We start from the raw sequence: 10,028 nt of genomic DNA on the forward strand, positions 1-10,028 counted from the left end.
GACACCTTCACGTACAGCTCGTGCTCGCGGAGTCTCGTCAGAACCTGCCGCAAATGGTCCTCGTGCTCGGCCAAGGTTCTGCTGTATATCACAACAATGTCGTCGTACACCACCACAAACTCATCAAGAAAACCGTGAAGTACCTGGTTCATCAAGGTGCTGAAGGTTGCGGGAGCGTTAGTCAGGCCGAAAGGCATGACAAGAAACTCGAAAGCTCCGTACCTCGTGACAACTGTCGTCTTCGTCTCATCTCCTTCCTTGATTCGGACCTGCCAATAACCCGACCTCAAGTCTATCTTTGTGAAGTAGTTCGCTCCACTCAAACGGTCGAAGCAGTCTGCCACCAACAGTATCGGGTACTTGTTCTTCACAGTGATCTTGTTCAGTGCCTGATAGTCACAACACAGGCGTAGGGAGCCATCGGCCTTCTTCTGAAACAGGACCGGCGTTCCATACGACGACTTTGCGGGTTTGATGATTCCACTCTCCAGCATATCCTTCAACTGCTTCCTAAACTCCACAAGCTCAGGTTGCGACATTCTGTACGGTGCCCTGGCGGGCGGCCTCGTGCCAGGCACCAACTCAATTTCGTGATCTACTGCCCTCTTCGGCGGTAGCTTTCGAGGCAGCTCGTCTGACATCACGTCCTCAAACTCCTTCAACAGGTTCTTGATGCCGCTCGGGATGGGCCCTGACACCTCTTCCATTTCATCAAAACAAAGAGTTCACAAGTAGGATGGTTCATTCCGCTTGCAACCCTTCTCAAACTGCATGGCCGACAAATTCTTCTCTCCGGTACGTCCGGCCAAGGTAGGGATGACACACGATTTCGCTTCCATCATCATCAGCGAATCGACATGAGGTAAGACACTTTTGCGTGTATCCCGTAGAAATTCAAGCCCGAGGATAAGCTTGAAGTCGTCCATTACCACAACAGAAAGATTGGTCTTGCCCTCATAAGCACCAACCTTAATCAGCACAGACTTGGCTACACCAGCAATGGGTTGTGCAGCCGAGTTGATTGCCTTCACACGCCCAACTCCCTTCTCCAGCACGAGCCCGAGTCTCGCCACTTCGGCGCTCGCAAGGTAGTTGTGAGAAGCTCTAGTATCAATCATGGCACGGATCAGCTTGCCATGAATCTTCACATCAACGAACATCAACCCTTTCTTTCGAGGAATCCGGGGCTGAACTTCTTCTTCTTTCTTTTTTGACTGTTCCACAGTAAGAGCCGGGACAGTCTTTCTCGCAAGGGGTGGCACAACTCTCTTCACCGTCACCGTAGAGACTGTGTTGCACCATTGGGATACGACACCCAAATTATCCATCCTCCTCCGAATCATTCTCGCCACCTGCCGCTGCTTGTGGCTCCCCACTCTTTGAGGATGATGCATTATCGGCAAAGGTCGTTGCCAATGCATTCAACACCCGTCTCTTCGGGCAATCCCGATACCCATGTGGACCATCGCAGAAGAAACACCCTCTCCTCCTCTCCGGTGCTGCCTGCCTGTTCTCCTGGGGCTTGTTCCTATTTGAACCGCCCTGTGAGCCATTTTGAGGGTGAGGTTTCTGGTCTCCCCCACCTCTAATGAAATTATTTCTGAACGACCTCATCCCATTCGACTTATTCTGCGCAGGACCAGACATCGCCTGCCTATCCTTCTGAGTATCTTGGTTGAAATCTGCCAGGCGCTCGGATGCTATAATAGCCGAACTCAAATCAGTCACTCGTTGCCGCTGCAACTCATTTCTCGCCCACTGTTTCAAGCCTTCCATGAAAGTGAACAACTTGTCTGCCTCCAACATGTCTCGGATGTTCAGCATCAGCGCTGAGAAAGCTTTCACATATTCCTGCACGGAACAAGTATGTTCAAGCTTTCGCAATGCCTTCCTGGTATTGTACTCCACATTCTCGGGGAAGAACTGCTCTCTGATCGCTTCCCGTAGAAGAGCCCACGTATCGAGCTGTACTTGATGGGCCTGGATCTCTGCAAACTTGGTACGCCACCACAGCTTTGCGTCACAAGTCAGATATATGGTTACAGTCGCAACCTTCCTTGCCTCATCCCGCACGTCTGCCGCAAGGAAGTACTGTTCCATGTCAAAGAGGAAGTTCTTGACCTCCTTCGCATCACGCTCACCGCTATAAGCTTCGGTTCTAGAATTTAAGCCTAGCACCGGGGTCGTGAGCAACCATAGGCGTGCTACCCACTGCACGCTAGAGCAACCCAATCTTAATGGACATCTGCTCCATGTCACGCCGCATATCGGCAAAGCTGTCGTTTCCGAAGACGCCAGCCATATCCTGAATCACGTGTCGACATTCGTCCAACTTCGAATTCAACACCGTGATCTCAGATTCTAAGGAAAAGACCTTCTCCTCCAATTCCGCCAACCGGGAGTGTCCGTCCTCCGGGTTCTCAACTCTCTCGCTGGATGAAGCTGCGTGTCGCGGGCTTTCCGGATCTTGCCCCGACGCCTTTGCAGCAGTAGCAGTCGTACGCCTCGGCCCCATCTCGGCACGAGGCTCTGATACCACCACTCACGAGGCGCCTATCGCAAAGCGCACCGTGTGGCTAGTAGTCCGCTAACTACGTCCGCCAATCTCCGCACACACCTCCGCTCGGCACTAATGCAACGCGCCGAAATATATCAGAGCTGGGAGGAACAAATCACAAAACCGTAAACTGCACACGCGAATTCAGAAAACTAGATTGTATTAAACTGAAAAGTGCGTATACAATGATCAACGATGCTAGAGCAAGGGGATCGCCTTGAGGGGGACTCTAACACGTCACCAAACCAAGCTTCTTAAACTCATTCCCCCCCCCCTATAATAGGCTTAAAAAAATAAATCCTATTTTCTATACTAGACAATAGAAAACCTGAAATTTGCACCTTAGGAGGCGTAACGTCCCCCTGAACAATCTAAACAACGGAAAGCAAATAACATAGCAGTAACAAAGCAATAAAAGGCCTACACCTAGGACACTAAGACTATTGGATGTCCGTCGTCTGTCGATGAAGGCTGAGTGGTCGGCCATGTAGAACGGTTGAGTGGCCGAAGTGCGTGTCAAGGGGGCCTAGTGTGCGGGCGGCCCTTGACACCCGGACCGATTAACCGCGTAGCAAGAATCACATGATAAATCCATAAAGCCAGTCTGAACAACTATATAGGAAATAAACCATTTAAAGACCACATGCATATCCAATATTATGATGAACTGAATAATATCAAGATAAATGGGGCCTTTTGGATACTCATAAGGACTCTAGAGGTGGCTCCCAACGGAAGTTCATAACGGATACCAGAATAACACATGGCAATAATAATAACCATATAGCACTTAGCTTCATAGAGTTCAAAAAGCCCATTCAAATCCAAGTAGATAGCCAAATATCATATTCATTTATCAATGAACGATTTCAAAAAATATTTTACTCAAGTTTGTCAGAAGGAAAGACCATTTTATATATATATAGTGATGCATAATAACATATAATATTCCTCCAGTTTTACAAATGATAATATAATTTTAAATGACATTCACATTGAAGTCTATACGGCTTTTAGGTTTACAGTGGAGCCAATTTGAAGGGATCACTGTTGTGTAAAAATTAAATATGAAATACACTAATTGAAATTAAATTTATTATTTTTTGCGAATTATTATCATCATCATCAAAAGACAAGTACAAATTTTAAGCAAAAATAGTATCTTTTTTAACGCATGGAGACAATATGATCTTTAATCAATTAAGCTTGGTTTAGAAGTACTTTTTTTTTTCAAAACTACCCAATTTAGTTTTTATCTGTTTTTTACTTTATTTTTACAAATGCTACCCATTTTTTATTCTGGTACAACTTCCAACTTTTTCTATCAAAAACTTTTTTAGAAGCAAAAGTCTTTCGCAAACACACCCCAAGTGAAAAATAGTAAAAACACTTCCTAATACAATTTTAAGATTTTAACAGTTTTTTTTTTAATTTTGACCGTGTTAATTAAAAAATAGAACCATCACATTTTATGCGTTTTATAATGTTATTTATCCAAGCACTTAAAAATCTTATTTTAATATTTTATACTTAAAAAATATCCTGGAAGATGTAATAAATAAATTACCTAAACATCCTCTTAGTTACAACTACTTAAAGGTTTTTTCCACGTCTTGTAATCTGACAAAGAGTAAAGAAGATCAAGTCTAGCTAAATAAAAATATATTACCATTGAAGTTTGTATGAAATTCTTAATTGTTAAATTAATGAAACTTGAAATAAATACAATTTCATAAATATTTTTATATACTGATGTACGTAAGTTTATCTCAAATCGTGTTTACATCACGATATGAAATATACTTTTCAAATAGACATAAGTTCCGTCCAATAGAAGACATACAAAGTGGGAAATAGTAATAATCACATTAGGAAGGCTAATGTTATAGCCTTTCGATGTTTAAGTTAGACATGTCGTAAATGATAAATACTTAAGTCATAGGAAATATTAGGGTAACAAAAATTGTAATTGGGGCATGGAGGATGGTTTCTCTAGTTGCATAATTTCATATGAACCACAAATTTAGAAATAATTAGTTGGTCACAATGAATCCATACATACTCACGTTTGAATATGATTGAGACAGGTTTGGAACAAATGTTCTGAAAATTAGACAAATAATTGAACCGAATAAATTACAAAATCACTTAATCATTGGTCCGATCGAATTGAAAAAATCTGTGAACCAGAATATATATTATATATATTTTTTATTTTTGCTTTCTCATCGTGGATCTAGCTCTAGAAAGAAGTGTAGTGTTTCCTTCAAATGAGCCATTATCACCTTGTTCTCCGACTTAGCAATTTTTCATGCCTTTAGCTTAAATTCTCATAGGTGATGCCAATGATGTGTATAGGGATCCAACAGCACCACGAGGACTAAAGGATCTTTTTGAACATTCTAAGATTATCATAGTACTAACTTGCATAACAATGGTTAGTATTTTAATGTTTAAGTCGGTAACATATTTAACTTAATAAAATAAGAAAAACTTGAATAAATGTGAGATTGTTGTGAAATAAGTTATATAAACAGAGATTAAGTGCTTGAATACGAAAAATAAAGATGAAGTCTAAGTAGAGAGTGTGGAAAATAGTAAGATCCATAAGAAAAATAAATATTTACCTTACTGTTTGAAAAGTGTGATGAGCTTTCTAAGTTTTACTTACCTTTTTGACTTTCCTTAAACTTCTATTTGTAGGAGGAGTTTGGGAAAGAATTCCATATTTGTTAGGTGGAAGTGAGATATTCTATAGATCATTAGGACATCGGCATTTTAGGGATGATGTCTATCCATTGTTTGGTGTTATTTTTTAAGAGATGTGCCGGTTTGAATGAGTCTTGATCAATCAATTGGGAATACATAAAAAATGGTTATCCGCCACTTCTAACAGTGGATTCAGTTGGATATAAAGTCATTGCTAGAGCCCTTTTAGGGTAATGTGGCTTGTAACGCCGAGAAACTGCTAATGTGTCAACTTTGTTATCTGACACTTGGGTTTGTTGATTGTGTCTTGTTTTATGAACTCTATCTCATCAATAGAGCGATAGAACTAGATTGAGGGCCTTGCAGCCTAGAAATTGTACTAGGACAACACAGTCTTGGCCTGTTAGGTTGCATGAATGGGTGTGTGACTCCTTGGTTTTGATTTGGATCCAATTTGATATTTGGGCTTGAAAATTAATTGTGGTAGGCTTCACCCCATAATTCTTTTCTGGCTAATCTAAGAATTCTAGTTCTTATAGATTAAGTAATTAAGTTAGATAAAATTCCTTTTTGCCCCAAATTAATCAAATAACTTTTTATGAATGATTTGAAAATAAAAAATATGTAAAGAAGAATAAACTTTATATGTGATAATAGCAAAATGTAGTTATTACTATTTTCATCTATTAAAATATTATTATTTTTTGGGTTGCATTATATCTTGACAAAGAACAAGGATTGCTAACTGTATTTCCCCTTTTTTTAATAAAATATTATTTTTGTTTAATATATAATTATTCATATCATATTGAATATTAATACAAATATCAAAAATTCCTTGGGCACTATAGTATATAGTGCCAAATAAAGTAGGAAAATGATATTTATATATGTAACTAATATGACTGAGTAATTAATCAAATATATATATTAAAATTTTTAATTTTATAATTTAAAGAATATTTTTATCTTGCAATAACGAATACTAATAAATTTAGAAACATTTAATTAACATTGCCCTTGCATCATCCATTTTCATATTATGTCTGTACTATTTGTTAAAACTCAATATCTTTAATATAACTACACTGATTAACAAAATACAAATGAACTAAAACACCCTTATATTTAATTTTGCCCAAAAAGAAACATTTCTTTTGGTTAATTAATTATATCCATAATTAATTTATTTAGAGGTTAGTTTATTTTATCAAGGAATAATTATACTCACCTCTTCTGAAGTTTGGTATAATTATATGTAAATTCCCTGTGGTTTGAAAAATTACATCTAGCACCCCTAAGATTTGTTTTCGTCTAACAAATAAGTTCTTCTGTCAGTCAAAATTCACTGAATCTGTTAATATTAACAAAAGTGTTGGAAAAAAATCTATATTAAACCCCAGTTGACTTATTAATGCATGCAAAGAGGTATATCTTCACAGTTATAAGGATAGTTTAGTCGAAAACAAATTGTTCTACCAATAATAAGTTAATTGAAGGTAAATATCAATTTTCATTCAGTTTTAATTTTTTGTTAATATTAATAAATTCAGTAAATTTTAATTAATGGAGGGATTTATTAGGGGGGAGTAAACCTCAGGAGTGCTAGATGTAATATTCAAAACTAGAAAGAATCTACGTGTAATTATCCTTTTATTAATTATTCATTTTATTTCCTTCTATCTTATTCAATTAAATAATGATACAATATTAAATTATATATATATTCACAAGATGTGCCTCAGTATGCTAATGCTTGTTGGATCAATGGTAAGGTCAATTTACTTTTCATTCAAATGAGAATTATGTTGGTAAGTAATGTGTAAGTAAATGACTTACGGTATGAGGTTACGCCAATTTGATTGGAGGTTTCTTTTTATACAACACACATATATATATATTATTATTTTTTTTCGTTTTTTCTATATATAAAATCAACACATGGCAAGCTCGTGATATATGAATGGTAATTGATAGCACAATCATGATTCAACTAGGGCTGGCAGACGAGTCGAGCCGGCTTGCGAAGGCTCAATTTTGAGGTCGAATCGAGTTTGAAAAATTCGAGCTCGACTCGAGCCATCTTGAGCTCAATTCTCTCTGTTCATCAGCTTGCGAGTTTTTTTTATATATATATTTTTATTTATAAAATTTTTATATATTTAATTTCATATTCAATACTTTATCAATTTTATACTCAAAATTGACCATATATATATTTTATTTTGGATATTTAATAAATTATAGTACTTTTATTTATACATTTAATCTTTATACAAAAATAAATTTAATGAACAACTTAGTAAAATATAATATTTTTATAATTAAAATTATTATTTAATATGACACATATAAACTTTATGTTATATTTTAATATATATTTATATTGTATTATACCTTTTTTAAATTGACAGTAGTTCACTTATGATCTTTTTATCTATTTCTGAATTTTATATTTATATCAAGATACATATTATGCATTATGCAATCTATTTTATTACTTATAAATTTAGGTCAAAATTTACTGATTCATATAAATTAATCTAAAAATAATTATAATAATAATAATAGTGATGGTTGAACAATTTTAATTATTTTTATTATTTTTTTATTATATATAATGAGATCAAAAAGTTTAATCAACAATTACGATATCTTAAAATCCGGCTCCCGATTCATACCAAATTTAAATATATATAAGACTGTGCCCATTAGATCATATCGGACGGTATGATTTTAAATCACATGGTCTGATTCTACGATACACCGACTTAAATGATTATTCTTATGTTTCAAGTATAATATCTCGACATCCTTATATCTAATAAGTCTAAAACTTTATCAGATGTATTTTTCTGTAAGTTTGGTCGTATCTAACGGTTTGATCTAAATTTTGATGGCCCGATTAACCCATGTTGTTCAACATTATAAGATGATAGGTACATCAATTCAATACTAACATTTATAAATATATAAATTTATTGCAGATTGTGAGCATATATTGATCTCAACTATAAAATATTTTTATGTATTTCAATTGCATTATTCCAGATAATGGATATTTTTCTATTAATTTTAAATTATTCAGTATGATTTTTTTTGGTATATTTTTTTTACTAATTATATTACTACTAAACTAATTAGTAGTTTATATTTATAATAATAAATTAAAATTTTATACTAATTTTGGTATATTTATAATATAGTATACGTTATGCAATCTATTTTATTACTTATAAATTTATGTAAAGATTTGGTGATTCCTATGATTTAATCTAATAATAATAATCATTAAAAAAAAATCAGCTTGAACTTGAGCTCGAGCTCGTCAACTCGAGCTCATCATATAAGAGTCGAGCTCGACTCATTTATACCCCTAGATTCAACGTGTCCAGTCAACCAAACATGCATCAATCACTGAAGTGGTATGTCATTTTGTTTAAATGATGTATACATTATGATGAAATAGTATGTCATTTGGGTGAAGTATTATATCCATTATCATGAAACATCTTTTTCGATTGAACATGTTTATTCAATGACAATTTTATAAATAGGCCCCTCTCATTTCATTTAATTCCATCAATTTGAAAAGATATTTTTAGAGCATTTTAAAGTATTTCGTAGAACCAACATCTTGTCTTTTATTAAGAGAATTTTAAAATATTTTTAATTCACAATTTCTCAAGATTTGTGATGCTACTATCTTGAGAATACTAGGTTGTTGCATATTAGGAGACATTTATAATTAAATCGTAAGTACTAGTACGGGGCAATATTGTTTTAAAGATAAATAATCCAACTTTTGCATCAATATTTTGTTAAGACACAACTACCGTATTATCTCTTATTTTTCTTATAACAAGGATTGTGTCGGTCTTTTTTTTTTTTTTTTTGTTCATATATATACATATAACTAACACTTGTTTGAATGTTGTTGAATTAATAGCGTGTCAAAATTCATCATATTAGTTAATATTAAAAAAAATTGATGAAATTCATATATATATCCCAAATTAATTTGTTACTGACTTGTTGCATGATAAACAAATATTTTCATGACCAAACAAATATAAGCGACTTATTGTACTAAGAGTATGAAACCGTCCAATTTTGTTTGGGTAAATTATATTGACACCTCATAAGGTTAAACAAAATTATACAAACACCCCCTACGTTTTGAAAAATTATAGCTCTACACTCTCAGGGTGTTAGTATAATGTTTTTTCAAAGATGTTTGCGTAAACTTTGGCTTTGAATATGGGGTATAGTTGTAAGAGTTTAATGCAACTTATCTTCATGTGATATTTCAAATGAGCAAATTACCTCCTATAAAAAATAATAATAATTTACCTCCGATATTTTTTAAAATGAAATACAAGGGGCTAAATTGGTATATTTTTAAAAATATAGAGTGGTAAATTACTATTATTTTTTCATAGGGGAGTAATTTGCTCATTTTCAATATTACAAAGGGATTGCTTGCATTTTCCTTGTAGTTATAATTATAATATAACTTTAAGGGGTATAGTCGAAATTTTATAAAAAGCAGGAACCGTTTATGTATCTTGGCGTAACCTTGAGATTATTAGTAGGATATACATTTTTTATTTTTTGTTAAATATATATATATATATACATATATATATATATACATATATATATATATTATGAAAATTGGGATGTGCTGTGCAAAAAAAGCACATCAGATCAGACCCACGAAGCACTGAAGTACGGATGCCCCAATACACAAACATGTAAT

Source organism: Sesamum indicum, linkage group LG16, assembly GCF_000512975.1.
Source record: "Sesamum indicum cultivar Zhongzhi No. 13 linkage group LG16, S_indicum_v1.0, whole genome shotgun sequence".
Taxonomy (NCBI): Eukaryota; Viridiplantae; Streptophyta; class Magnoliopsida; order Lamiales; family Pedaliaceae; genus Sesamum; species Sesamum indicum.